Source organism: Rhinolophus sinicus, linkage group LG03 (genome assembly GCF_036562045.2).
Source record: "Rhinolophus sinicus isolate RSC01 linkage group LG03, ASM3656204v1, whole genome shotgun sequence".
NCBI classification, from domain to species: Eukaryota; Metazoa; Chordata; class Mammalia; order Chiroptera; family Rhinolophidae; genus Rhinolophus; species Rhinolophus sinicus.
The window spans coordinates 55597907-55615840 of record NC_133753.1 but is presented as its reverse complement, the minus strand read 5'-3'; the positions used below and the strand labels follow the sequence as shown (position 1 = coordinate 55615840).

Here is a 17934-nt window from a genome sequence, read left to right as displayed (position 1 = left end):
TACCCCAATATTATTGGGGTATTTAAATTTCATCTTTTGTGAATTGCTTATTAATGTTACCTACTTTTCTACTAGGGTGTTAGTCTTTCTCATAAATTTTATTACTTTTTTATGTATTAAGTATATTGAGCACCTAACCAAAAAATTGAAAATATTTTCCTGTTCTATCAATTTGCCTATTAATGTCATTTCGAGCATTTTGTTTTGTTGTTGTTGGGAGAAGTTTAAATTGTTTACATCCTTGTCAATTTTTTTTTCCTTTATAGTTTGTCTTTCATTTGATGTTTGCAAATACCAGCCCTATCCCAAGATTACTATGTAAATAATCACCTTTATTAACCCTAATGGAAAAGCATGGGTAAAAATTTAATGAATCTCTACAAATACCTTGCTGGCCCAGGAATGTAGTCTGAAACTCTATAAAGCATATCAAAGGTAAAATATCATCTAAGATTCTTAAAAACTCTGGAGATACTATTGTATTCTAGGCTTTGTGGGGCTGAGCCAGGGTAAGGCAAAACTGTGATATAACTGAAATTGTCTTAGGTGACCTAAAGTTAACTTGTGCTTTTTTTACTTAACAATATATCCTGGATATCTATCCATATCGATATGAAATGCTGTTAATTATCTTTTTTAAATAGCACTCAATGAAATACTTATATATGTAAACTGAAAATTGAATTTTAGAAACAGTCACAAAACACAAGACAAAATGGATACTAATATGACCAAAAGCATTTGGAGTCTAACACTGAACAACAAAGTGAGGAAGAAATGGAAAGTGGAGCCTGTGATTACTCAGTGTCACTTGAACATGAGATCTAAATCTCACAGGGCTGCAGTGGCAGCCCTCCCATATCTGCCTACAGTGCTTTTACAAATTCTTTCTCCCTCTGTACCAGAAATAGTATCTCCTCTGATCATGCTTCATCTACAGAAATGTGTGATCAGGAAGGCCAGCCATTTCCAAAACAGAGAGGCTATCAAGCTTGTTGATCAATGTAAAAGACAGATGAATATATATGGGAGTTTGTGCGTCAGCCGCCATTTAAAGTATAATTCTCTCATTGTGTCATTGGTAAACAATATTTTGGTTTATCCAGTTCCACAAAGAATTAGTGTTTTGCTTTATGATTAACTTTAAAGGGATGCAAAAGAGGCACTGTTTTGGGAGTCTTAACAAACGATAAAATTTAAGTAAGAACAATTCCTCAATGGAAAATGTAATTGTCATGTTCCTCTCATGATATAGTCAAGTTTCCTTAAATTTCTACCTTCCATAAGCATTCTCCTCATTTTCTCACTTGTATTTCCTTTTAAATTTTCACACCAAATGGACAAATCTACCAAACATCTTAACAACATTAGATTATCTAAAATGTAACAGGATTGGGTTAAACATGATTGATTGGCATGACTTCGCCACAAACATCACATAAGAGCTGAGAGACCAAGTGGAAGTGAACTTCAAAGTTGAAGGGGCTTTTTCTAATGCTTGCAAGGAATTTTTCTAGGCTTTCAATGACTGCTGCTGCTGCTTCTCCTTCTTTGTCTTTTTAAATATCTTGTTCTCTTCTTCCCCCAGTGAAATTCAAAAACATTGAGCTTCAGGATATCCTAGCAACAGGCTGGCTGGAAGACGGGTATGGCCTCTACACACTTATCTTTTAATTGATGTCTTCCACCCACTCACTTTCACTCATACCCAGCTTTTACCTTAGTATTGAAACTTCAGTCCTTGCCTCTGTCATGTTCAGGTTTCTAAGCCTGAGGAAAACAACACTAAAAATTCACAGGTAATGTGGGAAAGGACTTGGGAGGTAGCCAGAGAGCCTAGAAATTATGACTAGGCCTGGATTATTAGATATTACTGTCCGTGTTTTGCAATATCAAAAGCATGACTAGAATTCATTTTTCACCTCTTGAATTCTGTCATATTCCCATGCTACCTGTATTTATTTTGTGCATAAATAACACTGTACAAATTGGACAGATCTTCTAAATTTATATTAACTTTATTCACATTAAAGCTGCTACCTCTTGTTTAAGTGAGGCATGTTTTCAGCTACAAGGAACAGAGACGTCCAACTAAGCAGCTTACACTCTAAGGCCTATCGAATGCATCAGACAAGAAATCCAGAGAAGATGAACTCAGGGCTGTTCTGACAGCTCAGTGATACCATTAAGAACCCAACTCTGTCTGCTCTGCCACCTCAGCTTGTTAACTTTATTTTCAGGCTCGCTGCCTCATGATCGCAACTTTGCTGTCACAAATCCACATCCTATTCCACTCTGAAGATTGGAAAAAGGGATGTGCCTCCAAACTGTTCTATTGTTTCTGTTCCTCTTCAGAAAAGCAATTTTTGTTTCCCTGTAAAGGCCTACCGGAAGACTTCTGGTTCTATCACATTAGCCCAGACTGAATCATACAGCCATCACGAACTGCAACAAAAGTTAGAAAAAGGAGTATTTGTCTTTCAAACCCCTGTACTGGCAAGAGTAACAGGGTTGGGGCTGGCTTTTGAGATTCAACCAATTGTTTATGGCATATGTCTATATAATGCATAAAATGCTAGTTATGCTAGTTAATTACAACTGGGTGCAAGAGCATTAAGAGCCCTCGTTTAGAATAAGTTCCTCTTTCTGACAGAAGGTAAGAATCCTGATGGAGACAGATTAAAAAGGGATGGGAATGAAAGCTACAGCTATGTCAGACAATGCTGACAATTTAAAGTAGAAGTAAGTGCTAGCAACGCTGAGTTGCAAATAGATTATAACTGAAAGAGTATCTCTAACAAAACCCCATCCAGCATGAAGGGAAAATTGTATTACTGTGCAAAACTCATGTCCTGAAACCTTCCAGGAGCTTTAAGAGTATGGTAAGAAGAGATCTCTCTGGGGACATGAATTTTTTTTAAGGAAACAAATTTTTACAAACCATTTAAAGTAGAGAAGCCAATAATACCAGCTAAGAGTTAACATTAAGGGACTTCATTATGATACGCAAAGTACTGAGCTAAGTGATATATGTAATATATATAGTGCATTTACTAATTTGCCTATATCACACAGGAAGAAGCTCAACCTAACACTGGAGCTCATGGTTTTAACCATATCACATTACATTTGTTACTTTATTTGGTCTCAGGATTTACCATTTGTTTTATGTATTTGTTATTGAATCATTCATATTCATAAAGTTTAACTCTTAGTTATATATTATAAGTAGTCTTTTCTCTATTTTCTTTCCATAGTACATCTGGTTCAAATCCTAAAGTGGCAAAGCTGTTTCAATCACATCTTAAAGAAACCCAGTCAGGTAATCCAAATAAATTTTGTAGCTAGTTTTAGAAAGCTTACATAAAATATTACAACTAACCTGAAAAAACAACCAACAAAAAAAAAAATCATAACACAAAGACAATGCACAAACAACAAAAGTAAAAACATAACTATACATCTACGTTAGTCCTATTTGTGCCTATCCTTCCTGTTTCATCTACTCTGAGTTTGCTATCTCTACAGCACAGTGGCCAATATTATTTATAGACAAGTCACTGGTCCCCTGAGTTATCGTGCTATTTCCCTTCCTGAGACATAACCCCGTTTGCCCCACAGATACATAGTAACACACATTTGGGTAATCATACTCAAATCTCCCAATTATTCCTCAGCACTTTTTTTCCCCATTTTTATGTTTTCTTGTATTTATTTTTTAACGTTCTTTTTCATTACATCTTTATTATTAAGCTCCCAAAAATTTATTTCCTGAATACACATAAGGTTCTGAGCATATTTTCAACACAATGAAATCCACACCTTTTTATCTGTCAAAAAACTGCAAACCACATGCTATGTGATAATTTCCTCTTATTCTCTTTCATCTACTATTAAAATAAAAAGTAGATTAAACTTTCTAGTTTTCTCGAAGGTAGTGTCCTCAAAGGTTAGGTCACAAGATGGGAGCTTCTACCAATTACAAAACTGTTGGGTTGAAAACCAAGTTAATCATATATGGGAAAGGACCTTCCTACTTATCTCTCAACCTTAGGTTTTCCCTAACTTTGGCTATCTCTCTCCAATAATTCCTGTCTTAACTATTTGGAAGACAAAAATGTGAACCTCAATAACAAGATCAGCTGACAGTATGATCAGCTGAAGAATACAGTGAGGGGAACATACATAGCCTCTTCTTCCTTCCCATAACCCAGCAGGGAACCTGACCTGGTATTTGTCACCCTATGTGTACACACACAAATGTTTGCTTGCTAGGTCAACTGTACTTAAACTAAAATATGACAGCTATAATAAATAAAACAATGAAATAGAGGCCATTTTTAGATTCTGACAAAGCCAAAGTTCATGGATTGCTCTCTTGAAAACTGTCACTTAAGGCAAACAGAAAGCCTCAAGAGAAAATCACTACATGGCCTGAATGATTCCTGTTGAAATCCTAACCATCAGATGAGGGCTTTAAGATGGATCAATAGCTTAAAACGGTCTCCAGTGAACAATCTGTGCCATTCTCCTTCTCTAGTCCGTGGGGGGCGGGGGGGGGGGACTCTAAGGTCCCTTAATGAGGCTGTTACTCCATTAATTATTTGAGGCAGTTTTTTGTTTCACTGGAATTAATTAACATGACCCTTCTTCTTTAAGCTCCAGCTGCATGTGATGTCACTGTGCTATGGCAATGAAGAACAAAAACCAAGGACAACTGGCTACTTAAGGAATTAAGTTGACTAGAGTAAAAAGCATGCATAGAGGCAGTTCCAGTGCTCTAGCTGAGACTCTCTGTCTATATATTGATCACACTCTGAATAAACTCTATGTAATTTCAGACTTACAAAACCTTCACTGCTGCTGCCCAACAGAAGCAATTTTCAAGCTGGAATCATGTACTCGCATAGTGGCACTACTCCATCATGGAATAGTGCCACTATACGAGTACATGATTTGCCCATATATATTTTAAATAATTAATTTGGCCTCCACTCATACAGATATATTAAATTTCATGTAGTCTGATAGTTACCTTAGAAAATCCTAAAAAATAACCAATAGACAAGCAAGGCAAATCAGAATACAGGAGATGTTTAACCTTAAAAACAAAATTATTTTAAGAATCTAGGTTTGGGGCCAGCCTGGTGGCTCGGGGTTGGAGCTCCATGCTCCTAACGCCGAAGGCTGCCAGTTTGATTCTCACATGCGCCAGTGGGTTCTCAACTGCAAGGCTGCTGGTTCAACTCCCGCAAGGGATGGTGGGCTGTGCCTCCTGCAACTAACAACAGCAACTGGACCTGGAGCTGAGATGCGCCCTCCACAACTAAGATTGAAAAGTTCAACAACTTGACTCGGAAAAGGTCCTGGAAATATACACTGTTCCCCAATAAAGTCTGTTCCCCTTCCCCAACAAAATCTTAAAAAAAAAACAAAAAACTAGGTTTAATGTACAGAATGACACAGATTACAACTGAGTCTTACAGAGCTGTTAAATTGGTACTGATTTTCAAATGTCCCCATCACTTCATTTTTCATAAACTCAGATACGACATCCCAATCCTTACTTGAACCAGTTAAGTTGCACTCTGCATGTTTGGTCCAGATCCTTGCTAAACACACCATAGTGGAGGCCCAGCTACAAAAGACAAACCGGACCTCTGTGACTACAGGGACGGGACCAAGGAGGTAACGTCACATAGTCCACAGATTCTTCTAACTTTCCTGAGACTAAGGCTCAGCTCCTGACACAGACCAATAAAACTCTCGGACCCAAGGAGGTGCCACCTCTGCCCCAAGGAACATGTACATCTTCTGAAGAACTGGGACAGTGAGGATCCATGGCCAGGTTCCCAGACATATTTCAGTTGTAAATTTGTTATAAGAAATATTTAAGTACAGTATATGTAAGGGGGGAGGGGTATTTGAAATACATTAATAAAAAAGACTCCTCTTCGGAGCTTTTAAGATCCGTCTTATGTCTCCGAGATTACTTCTCTTGATTTAATAAACGTGTTTTTTCTTGAATAACCACCTCTCTTATATTTCTTCTCCTTGTAGCCTAAATCAACCCTTTCATTTCTGAAGCCAACAGTTTCTGAGCAACCAGGCTATCCTGCCATTAAAAATGGATACATGGGCTTGACAAATCCCAGGTGGCTTTTATTAGTCGGGGATAGTGTCTTCAACAAGAAAAGGCAGGTATATTAATGTGTTGATTACAATATAATTCATGGCTTCCAAAATACTGGGATAGGAAGAGATCCACTGCCCTCACAAGTTAGAGCTAACCTACACTTTGATTCACCTGGCCCACTGATCACTAATCTCAATCTTCCTTTATAGTCTGGAGGATTCCTTTCTAGTGGCTGTCACAGCTGAGATCCCAAATTATATTTAAGGCTTTATTCCTGATTGCATTGATATTCTGTGGGGTTTTTTTTTAATTTTTACATTTTTTTCTAAACTCTAACTAGACTTATCTTCTTAACATTGATATGATAATCAACTTTTTGTACCAATATTGTTAGGTAGAAAAGTGGGATGTTTTGTAACTATAGTCAAATTCATTAACAACTACAATGGATTTCTTTTTAAAGGAACACACAAAGGCTTTTGATTCTCTTCATTTTTTAAATGTAAACTGTCAAAAAATTGGAACCAGTATCATAGGGTACTGGTTAAGTAACGTGTCTAATTCATGTGATATAGCGCTCTGACGCCATGAATAAACATTGTAGAAGGCTATGTAGCAGCTTGAGAAAATGTTCACAATACATTACTTAGAGAAAAAAATCTTGCTACAAAATAGTATGCTTACACACACACACACACACACACACCAATTTTGCTAAAGAAAATATACATAGAAAAAAAAGCTAGAAGGACATACATCAAAATACTAAGAGTATCTGAGGACAGTGGGATTACATGCAATTTTTTCTTTTGAATTTCTGAATTTTCCAAGGCTCTGCACTGAACATTTATAGTTGTTTTTTTTAAAGAAAAATAGCTCCCAAAGTAATTTTGCAAGTCATTTCTTATACTATTTCACAACTATTATTAGTAAAGGTAATGGAACATCTTTCACCATAGAAGATTCTAAATTAAGTTTTAATATAAGGGAGGCAGTTTTTCCAGTTGCCTTTAAAAATAGCAAAAAGATTTACTGGGTCACTACCATGTGCCAGGTATTTTCACATAGTCTATTAAAAGTGAAACATTAAGGATAGCAAGGGGAAAATAGTGGCTGACAATATGTCTACAGTATATCATCTTACAATTTTGAAAAGACTCACCACCACCACTCAACAAATAGTTTGATTCAACTAACTTTGATTGAGCATGACTAGGTGGGCGATTCTGGCAAGAGGGGAGTCCCAAGCCAAGCAAAGCTAGAACACAGGCTCAAGCAGGAAGATGGCTTGATGTCCCTGAGTGGGGGTTCCACACACCACCTGCATCAGAATCCCGTATGGTGTTAAAAATGCCGATTCCCGCCACTTGCAAATCTACTGGCTCAGCATCTCTGGAGGCAAGACCCAGGACTCTACATTTAAACAAAAAGCATTCCAGATGATGGCTACATAAAGTCTGAGAAATCCCCGTGTTGTGAAAGATCAAGCCAAGTGAATAAATGTCAGGCGAAGGAATGAGTTCATTCTGTAGGTAATTACGGCAGGGAGAGGAGGGGTGGGGGACGTGGCAGGGGTTTTAACTGGTGAGCAGCATGTTAAGTTCTGTGCTTTGGGTCAGTATTGCTCATTCCACCGTAGGTTGAAAAAGAGAAGTGAAAGCACTAGGGAACTGAGGAAAGTGGTCTATAATGATGCATTAAAATTGACCAAGAGAAGAATAAAGCGGTTCCTATCACCGGTGCCAAAAAGAGGGGTGGGAGGAGGAAGTTCATGAGGAGTTACTGATGAATAAATAAGATGATTTGAATGCCGAAATGTTAAACCCCCAAAATACAGACATGGAGAGGAAAATTTGGAGAAAACTTTAGAACGGTACTTCAATGTCATTAAATTCATTCATTCATTCATTCATTCATTCATTCAGGAGTTGTTACTATGTACCAAACCCTGGTCTAGATATTGGGTCAGAAAAAAACAGATAAAAACCACTGAATGATACAGTTTAAGTCAACGAACTATCATATGTGAAGCACACATCAATAAAGTTGTTACTAAAACTAAACAAATGAGAGATTTCCTGAGTCCTTAAGGGGCTCAGAGAAGCCCTGGTAGATAGACAACAGCAAGGCACGCGTAAGTGTCAGGGCAGAGGTAAACAGTGTTCTATATGAACACACAGAAGGAGCCCCTTAGCCAGGCTGGGGTCCGGAGGGACTCATTCAGGAATGAAGAGTAAAGAAAGCCAGGCAAAGCAAATGCTCAAGGCGAATGCTGCAAAGCAGGAAGAAGACAACCTGGAGAGCTCTTGACTTGAAAGTGAAGAACTGAACACTAAGAGGGAAACGAGAGACGATGCAGGCCCAGGTGCAGGCAGGTCAGGGAGGGCCTGCGTTACAGCCTCACTACTCACGGAGTGGTCCTCCATCCAGCAGCACGGGATCACCTGGCAGTTGTTAGAAATCAGAGTCATGGGTCCCCATCACAGACCCGCATCAGAATCTCCATTTTACCATGATTCCTCGGTAATGCAAATAGAAACCAAACTTTGGGAAGCATTACACTAACAAATTTATTCTCAAAACAAAAATCCTATGAGGAATCACTGAGGAGTTTCCAGACAGAGACTGGCGTGATCAGATATGTGCATTCTATAAAGCAGATCACTCTGGTAGCAAAACGAAAAATAGATTACAGGAGCTAAGACCAACACTAGCTTAGGAAGCAGTTTCAGGATCCAGGAAAGCAATATTAAGGGCCCAAACAGAATAAGGATGGTGCCAGAAAATGGTAACTGATTAGTTTTGGGGCAGGGGGTGATTTCTAAGTTTAAGCTTTTGGTTTTGGTAAATGGATGGATGTTGATGCCATTTACCAGACAGGGAATACAAATAACAACAATAATTATAATGGCTAACATTTCTTACATATGTACCAGGCATTATCCTAGGTACTTTCCATAAACTATCTCATTTAATCATCTTAACAACCTAGGAAGTAGGTACTATTATTATCGCATCCTACAGATGAGGAAACTAAGACACAGAGGTTAAGTAGGGAAGAGTGGCATGAAGAGGGACGGAGAAGATGACAAGTTCAATTTTGAATATGTTAAGTTTGAGATAAAGACGTCCATAAGACAGTTGGTTATAGGGATCCAGGTTTGTAGGGACAGCAAGTAGGTTAGAAACAGAGATGTGGAGTCATCAGCACAGGGTTGGTACTTAACTCTTCAGGAGCAGATCAGGCCCCAGTGGGAGGGAATGCAGGTCAAGGACAGAGCCTAGGAACACCAATATCTAGGGGGCAATAGAAGGGAGGTAAGCTTCTGAAGACAAAGCAGCCAGAGAGAATGAAAACGATTAGCTATAACTGCAACAGCAACAAGAACAGCTACAGCATACAAGTATGTACCATGTATCAGTTACTATTCTAAGCACTTTTTATATAATTTAGTCATTATTAACACCATCTGAGGTATTAGTCTCCCTATTATAAAAATGAGGAAATTGAGGCACAGAGAGGTTAAGTAGCTTTGTCCAGGTCATACAGACAGCGAAAAGTAAATCCAGGATTTGAACCAGAATTCAAACTCTAAGTGTAGACAGAGTCCATGTCCTTGACTGCTATGTACCAGGCATTATTTTTTCTTTCAGGCATTATTTTTTCTTTCAAGCCAAAGAAAGAAACAGTTGTAACAAAGCCCTCAGAGTACAGCCTGGTCCACAGTAAGGCCTCAGTGTATTTCACCCATTATTATTTGATAATGATACGGCCATGGAGTCATGCATTTATGCAAGCCACAGTTTTAGAAGAAAACAAATGACAACTAAAGAAGGGAAAAATCAATGATTTAGTCAAGGAAGAAAAACAAAGAAACTTCCAAGGATGCTAAGGCTTCAACTCCGTTTTTCAGGCCTTCAATATCTAAGTTTCCACACCATCAACCTTCCTCCACATTAGGGGCTCCCAGTCCCAAGGAGGGCTGCAGTACACAGCACTGAGCTGCAGGCCTGGCATAGCGCACAGAGAGCATCTCACAGAAGTGGGACAAATGATTTATGTAAACTCATGCCCTGAAGCAATGTACATAAAAGTGCTATTTTTAAAATGAAATAAATGTGACTACCTATCCTGAATAAATGTAAATGCCAACCCGTGACAAGGAGACTTGGAATCCAAAATCGACTAAAACTAATTCAAGGAAAGATTTATGTACAAAGATGCCCATCACAGTACATTTCTTATAATACTGAAAACACCCAGCAGTAAATAAATTATGGTATATCCAGATGACAGAATATTATGCAGCCATTAAAAACATTCTCAATGAATATTTAATAATATAAAAATTCTCACGGTTCATGTTAAGTTTTAGAAAGTATAAAATTACCATTACAAATATACATAAAAGACTTAAGGAAGTAAATCAGTAGTTTACAATGATTATCTCTGAGTGGTATAATTAATAGTTTATTTTTAATTTTCTTTCTTTATATGTTTCTGTATTTTCCAAATTTTCTACAATATATCATTTCTCTGAGCAGAAAAATTTACTGCAAAGTCAATTATATTTTTTAAGTTTTTCCAATTAATCTCTGTTTCTGTTTTTAACTCTTGCCCACTTTTTGTTGCCAAAGTCTAAGTCTTAATTAAAGTCTAGGTCAAAGGTACTCAGGGGGAGGGGGGACTTTGGTCCCCCCTTCCCAGGGGACATTTGGCAATGTCTGTAGATAATATGGTTGTCACAACTGGGAGTGGGGGAATCTAGCAGATAAAGGTTAGGGATTTGGCTAAACATCTTATAATATACAAGTCAAGCACCCAGTAAAAAAGAATTATCTAGACTACTATGTCAATGGTGCAGAGGTTGAGAAATCTTGATCTAGGATGGAACAAAAGAGTATAAACAGGAAGAGTGGGTTAAAATACAATATTAGCTTTAATGGGTTTAACTTTTCACTTCTAAAATAAGATTTTATATAAATTGGGTTAATGAAAGTTTAATCCAGGTTTTGACCAAAACTCCTGATTGAGATACACATTTCCTCATTTATGGACATCTCCAGGAGTTCTGCTCCCAACCTGAGCATGATGCTTGTTTGTCAAACTAGAAGTAAAATTTTTCTCATTTTGAGCACATAGAGATCAATCCTATACGTAAAAATTTAAGTTCTGCTAGAAAAATGTTTTAAAGAGGTCATATCTTTAAAGTAATAGCTGGTCATTTTATTGTATGTATTCCGGTACGGTGGCTGAATAAATTCTAATTAGTCTAACTAGTCTAAAAATTAGTCTAAAGCAAGTATTTAATTGTTTAAAACATCTGCACACTCACACACAGAGAAAATGACTTATGTAAACTCATGCAAACTTACTTCCTATTGTGATGTCAGATTCAGGGAGTGGTAACAAAGCAAAAGTACATGGATTTGAGGAAATGAAGTATCCTCTTCGATCTAAGTTAGTAAGTAACGAGTGTTCGGTTACAACAAAGTACAATAGAGCGTTAAGGTGACTGGATGAAATACAGTAGTCGGGGGATCAAGAAGAAGACGATGGGGTGGAAGGCAAGAGAACAGAAAGAGATATCACACCAAAGATAAATAAGGGACAATTCAGAAAGTCAAAAAGGGGTAATTAGAAATTTTGCCAATTTCTGGGTGAAAATGAGGGAAGAGAATTAATGTATACAAACTAGGAAGTGAAGAAAATAAGGGGAAATAAAATGCTAAGAAAGTATGGCAGAAAGAGATCAGAAGGAAGAGTGACATATGGTTTAAAGTCCCCTAATTAATTAAGACTAAATGAAAAATACTTTTCAAATCTTCAAACTCTAATATGCTTTTAGTAACATTTGCTTATATGAATTCCCCGTGGCTTTTTTTTTCTTAATTCAAAATGATTTTCTAAGGGAAAGAAATCCAATGTCCTCCTGTTTATGCAAAACTCTCCCAATGTGCTACTCAAAGATCACTGTCATTTCTCCACAGTGGACACTGATTAAGAGTAGCTGCTTTGTTATCTACAAGCACTGTACCTCCTGATGGAGAACAGCTCTCACCACCCAACCAGGTGAGAGTGGACCAACACTCACAATGCCCTGCCTTCCCCCCCGCCTCTTGGGTGAGCACTCGTGATATTGCTCCCCCACAGACTACACAGCACAGTGAAAGGAGGGGGCACAGGACCCTCAGCAAGGGTACCCAGAATTCCTCCACCAGGCTCTCTTCCTCCAGGACTAGAGCTAGGAGATCATCGGTCTGCAGGTGCCACTGACCATCTTTTTCACCCCGAAGAGAGCTGTCCTGAGATGAAACCAATGTCAGATAGCTGACATGACAGCCAGTGACAGACAGCCCCAGAAACCATGTCTGAGCCTTAAATCCAGCCACCACTGGGCTTTCAGGTCACATTAGCAAATAAAATCCGTTTGGGCTTTGAGCTGGGTTTATTTCCAACTACAATCGCTCTGGCTGGTAAACTGTTCAACACTGTCAAAGAGAGGTTTGGTAAGTCGGTGTGTTAGAACTGCCATCCATGAATTATCCAGACCAATCTCTTCATGTACTACATTTTCAGTGATATCATAACTTTAGCTTCATAAATGCAAAACTAAATGTTTAAGATAGAAATTCATTTTAAATGACATATTTATTTATTTCAAGATATAACAAGAATCCCTGCTGAACTGAGATTTGACGTTAGACATTTCTACTATTCTTGCTGTTAAATACTTCGCCATTTGCCCAGCTCACCTTCATCTTTCTAAAGAGTTCTATCCTTTTATCCATCTAGCGTCTTCACTGCCCTGATGACTTTATTTCTCCTGTTCTGAAAATCCTCTAGTTTCAGTTTGTATTTATCAAGAAGTAGAAACCCCAAGCATACACACAGGATTCCTAGCCAGGACAAGGCATGATTTTGTATGAATGACCAAGGATAGACAAAACTTGTCTTTTTTGTGTCCGGTCTCCCTCCAGTCTAGCATTTTGCTCACATTTTGGCCACAGCACATATCAGGCCAAAGGAGGTAGACAGAAGGTCACTATGGACATTCAGGGGTAGATAATGCATTTCTCCCTGATTTCAATGAAGTTTGGAGTCATTCTCTTGAAATCAAAACATAATTACATCATCCATAACTTCTACCAGTGGCTGTTGTACAAGATGTGCAATGCTAATGGCTGCTGGTTAAGGAGACTTCCCACTGAGGAGGGCTTAGCAGAGAAATGCAGACGGCCCGAAGCAGGAAGAAGCCAGGGATAAGTTTCTGCTAAATTCAAAAATCTACATCAGCACAAACCCAGACTGACATTGCAACCCAGGCAGATGGGGGAGAACTATTAACGGGCAAAATTGACTAAAGGGCATTTTCGCACACTAAGGACTGAGGAAACAAGGCATCAAAGGGAGAGACCATTTTTAAAATTAAAGGGGTAGGTGTGTGAAGGAAAGATTCAATCAACCACCCAATCTCCTTTTCCAGCTACTCCCACCTCCCACTGTCAATGAAACTCCACAGGAGTGACTCCCAAGGTCAGTCCTAGGTATTAAGTATCTCTACCGGTTGGGCTCAGGTAGAACCATAACATACATTTTAAAACACACAAACAAAACAAACTCTTCCCTCTGCCCTGATGGGTAAGCACGACTCCAGTAAACTCTCTGAGTAAGCTGGGGAAGAGAAATTAGTCACTAGGGGACTTTGGAGGGTGACAGAAATGTTCTATATCTGGTTTGTGGTGGTGTTTAATGACAGGATAGATCTTGCAAAACGCATCCAAGTGTACACTTGAAATGAGTGAATTGTACTACATGTAAATGATACCTCAATAAAGTTGATGAGAGAGAGAGAGAGAGAGAGAGAGAGATATGCTGGAGGAAAAGGGGGACAAACTCCCCAGGTAGACAAATGAAAAAAGTCTGGGAAGGTAACTGTGGGCCAGATGACATGCCCACCCGGGTGGAGGGGGAGGAGTGGGACCCAAACAATATTTTACTGAGGGCCAGACTTTACTCCATACATCAGCCAGGAGTCTACACTTCCGATTGTACCTTACACTTCACTAGGAACTGCGCAAAGTAGAGAACAATGAATCCACGTCTATCTTCCAGTGCACCTGTGCCCCTAGATTCTCCGGAAGGAGCTAAAATCCATCATAAAATGAAAAACAGAACAGCTTACTTACCTTCTGAGATAAGAGGCAAAGGGGTGCACCTCTCCTCTCCCACACTCTCTCCTATAGGAAAGTGAGCAACCCACCGCCTCAACCCTTTGAAGGTTGTAGTCAAATCCCTGGAACCCTGTTCATAGTCCTTCCTTGTATTCCTCTACTTTAAAAAGCTGAAAACCCCAGGGAGATTTAAACTGCTTATCTGACAGTAGCAATCCTCATGAGAATTAGAACCCCTTTGTCATCTTTTAGCCACTGGGAAATACACTCAACTTTCACACTTCAAGAGACAGTAACAAATTTCAAGAGGAACTCATGAGACCTCTGCTTTGCCCCAGCAGTCTAAAGAAGCATTTCTGAGTAGCCTACAAGGTCCACGGAGTCAGCAAACATTCGTGATGTGACGGGAACTAACTTCCATTTCCAAAGCCAGAGCTACCAGCATTAATTTACACTATTCGCTCTCCTTCCCATCCTCCACCTAACGTGTCACCGAGACCTGTGTCTCAGACCTGTCCCCTTTGGTCCCATACCTTCTGCCTGTGCCTCAGCCTACCGGCCCTTCATCACTTCACATTTTGTTTCCTGCAATAGTTTCCTTGGTCTCCCAGTTCTCCTCTATTACTTACCCTGTTCAACAAGCCTGAAAACGTGCATACTTGTTTAACCACTTCTTTATACCCTGCTTCATGCCTACAAGTGGACTAATCATCCCAAACCATTATTTCCAGTCTCTCTTTCTTCTGTTTAAGTATTCCTTCATTCATCCAATAAATATTCAATCAGCACCTACTGTGTTTAAGACATTCTGCTAGGTTCTACAGGAGGTGAACAAAACTCTGATTAGCATCTCAGGGGACTTTCAGTGTTGTGGGAGTGGCAGACATATACACGAGTAACTAATAAGATAGAAATGCATACAGATCATGAAGAGAACTGCCAGCTGGATGTCAAGTGAAATCCGAATTGGTAAAGAAGAAGTAGAGTGTAAGGAGACAAGGGAAAAGCTGCTGGGGTTTCCAACCTGAGGGATAGGAGAATTGCAGGGCCACTAACAGACATCAGGAGGAAATACGGATGGAAGGGGCACGACAGGTGACTTTGAGGAAAGTGAATGTACTTGCCAAGCCCTAAATCAGGGCACATGATCAGAGATGAGATTGCTGTCCTGCTTTAAGGTATTGGAAGCAGTCCTGAGAAATGTAATTTTGACACCAAAACATTAGAATTTCTAGGATTGATGGTTTAAAGGGACAATGGCGTAGAATACAAAACCAAAATCATCCCAGATAATATCTAGGCCATGTGGCTTCAGTCGGTGGGAAAGGAAGGTTACAGATACACAGTCTACTGGCTAAAATGGCTGTTTTCGTCTAAGAAAGTTTACATGGCTCCTGAGCAGGGCTTTTTAAATCCTTTTACACTGTTACAAGACGCAGCATCCTGACACACCATGGATATTCCTAATGAAATAACGCCGGGTAATCTTGGCCATTCTACAGCATTTATGTCTGGGAACCTCCAGCCAGGCGAACTAGCATCCCACATCATTGCTGCTGGTGATCCATCGAGGTCTAATTCATCACCTCTGTTCCATAAATGCTGAACCCTTTGAAGTTGCTGAAAGCATCTACGGGTGATGTTATGATTCAGATATCCACTGGCAAGTCGAGACTAGCAAATATTTTCAAAAATTAGAAGCAATGAGCTATCACAGTCATCTTCAGTTCTTTTGGGAACAAGCCAAGGGATCTAAAAACAAATCGACCCACAACCCTATGAATATAATAAAACCATTGTACACTTTAAATTGATGAATTGTATGGTATGTGAATTACATCTCAGTAAAGCTATTGTCTTAAAAAACATGTTTTAACCAAAATGTTGATTTCCAGAAATGTTATATCCTAGGAACCTAGCTATTGCCCTTAAAATGTTTATACTGCTGGAAAAATTACAAAATGGAAGCCCCACTAAAGTGTTGTGACAAAACCACTACCATTTTAGCTAAAAATAATAAAGTGAATGGTCTCTTGCCTTTCACCGTAATAAAAGCTGATGGTGTATCACACATCAAAATCTACCTTTAAGCTCCTGAATGGTATTTTTTAAAAGGGCACTTTTCAGATTTGACCACTATGTGGAACACCATAATTATGACATGTCACTAATAATACATCTTTCCTAGTTATCTACCCCAGCACTTCCTTTCCTGTAATCTTGTGCAAGGGAAAAACCCTTGTGTTTATCCATTGATATTACTTCTAAGGATTTCTCTCTTCCTCTAATAATCACTACCCAAGCATTTGTCTCTAGAATCTTTCCAGCATTCCCCATGTCCCAGACCATTCCCTAACTTCCACTAATACCATACCCGCTGTCTGCCTGCTGTTGAGTGACAGCAGGTTATTTATGTCCTTGGAGATTCCAAATGGGTCAAGAATCAGACTGTGAGCCCTTTGAGGGAAAGGACTGTGTCTTGTTTATTGTTAGAACCTCTCAACATTAGGCAGGGTACCTGGCACCCAGGAGGTGCTCAATAAATATTCTTGCCCACAATTAAGCTAATGCCCATTCACACACACACACACACACACACACACACACACACTAGCCAGCCATAGCCAAGTGACCAGATCGTTCTTATGCATGACTGTACTTAGGAGAAAGAAGTTGAAGCTCAACTTCAGTATCGAAGTCCAAACCAGTCTGTCTTCACAATCACTATAAGGTGACTTTTAAAACAGATTGTGATGATTGAAGCCCAAAACCTTACAATTGAAAAATCACAGTATCTTTTTTTTTTTTCTCTCACAAATTATCTTGGTGGAAAACAGCAGACCCAAAGTCCAAGAGCAATTTAGTATCGTCAGTCTCTAGTGAACCCGCCCATTAGGCAGCTGAAGGATGGACTCTTCACCACAGTGAAAGGGGGAGGACCGGCTAGACAAAGTAACTAGAAATGTTTACAGATCTTTACCTCTCCATGTGAAAATGACTCTGATGTTTCTTAGTAGGCACCTTATTCATATGTTAGAGATCTACAATGCTTAAAGAAAATTACCAGGTTTAGAGACATTCCAATTCTTAAATCTGGGGCTGGAAAGACAGGGGTCCCAGAAATTGTTTCATGCGACCTCCTCATTTCATGGTTGAAGACACTGATCACATACCTTATATTTGTAGAGAAAGTCACAGGTTACAAAAGCTTTCCTATTAAATTCAATCCTCACAATAGCTATAAGAGATGCAGGGCAGGTATAATTAACCCACTTACACATGAGGAAACTGAAACATAGAGAGGTGAAAGACTTGCCCAAGGTCACTCAGTAAGTGGAAGGGGCCTGGGGCAAGAATCCAGTTCTTTTGTTGGGGGGGTCCAGACCTCTTTTCTCTGTAACACGCTGCAGTTTGGGCCCTGTGCTTACTTGGGTCACATTTGGAAGTAATGATTTTAGAAACCTAAATGGGGATTCTGTTGCAAATGTGAACTTCAAACGTTAAGGCCATTCTGTTAACTGTAATTAGGAGTAATTAATAGCTGGCAAAACACCTACCTACACATGAGTTACAGTATAAAATGCCATGATTACACATATTAACAAAGGGTACCACATACTGCC

General features: G+C 39.1%; 1 protein-coding gene across 1 annotated transcript in view; it reads right to left on the bottom strand.

The window, feature by feature from the left end:
• MYO5A (myosin VA) overlaps positions 1-17934 on the bottom strand; it is a 159624-nt gene that overhangs the window by 140336 nt on the left and 1354 nt on the right. The window lies entirely within an intron of this gene.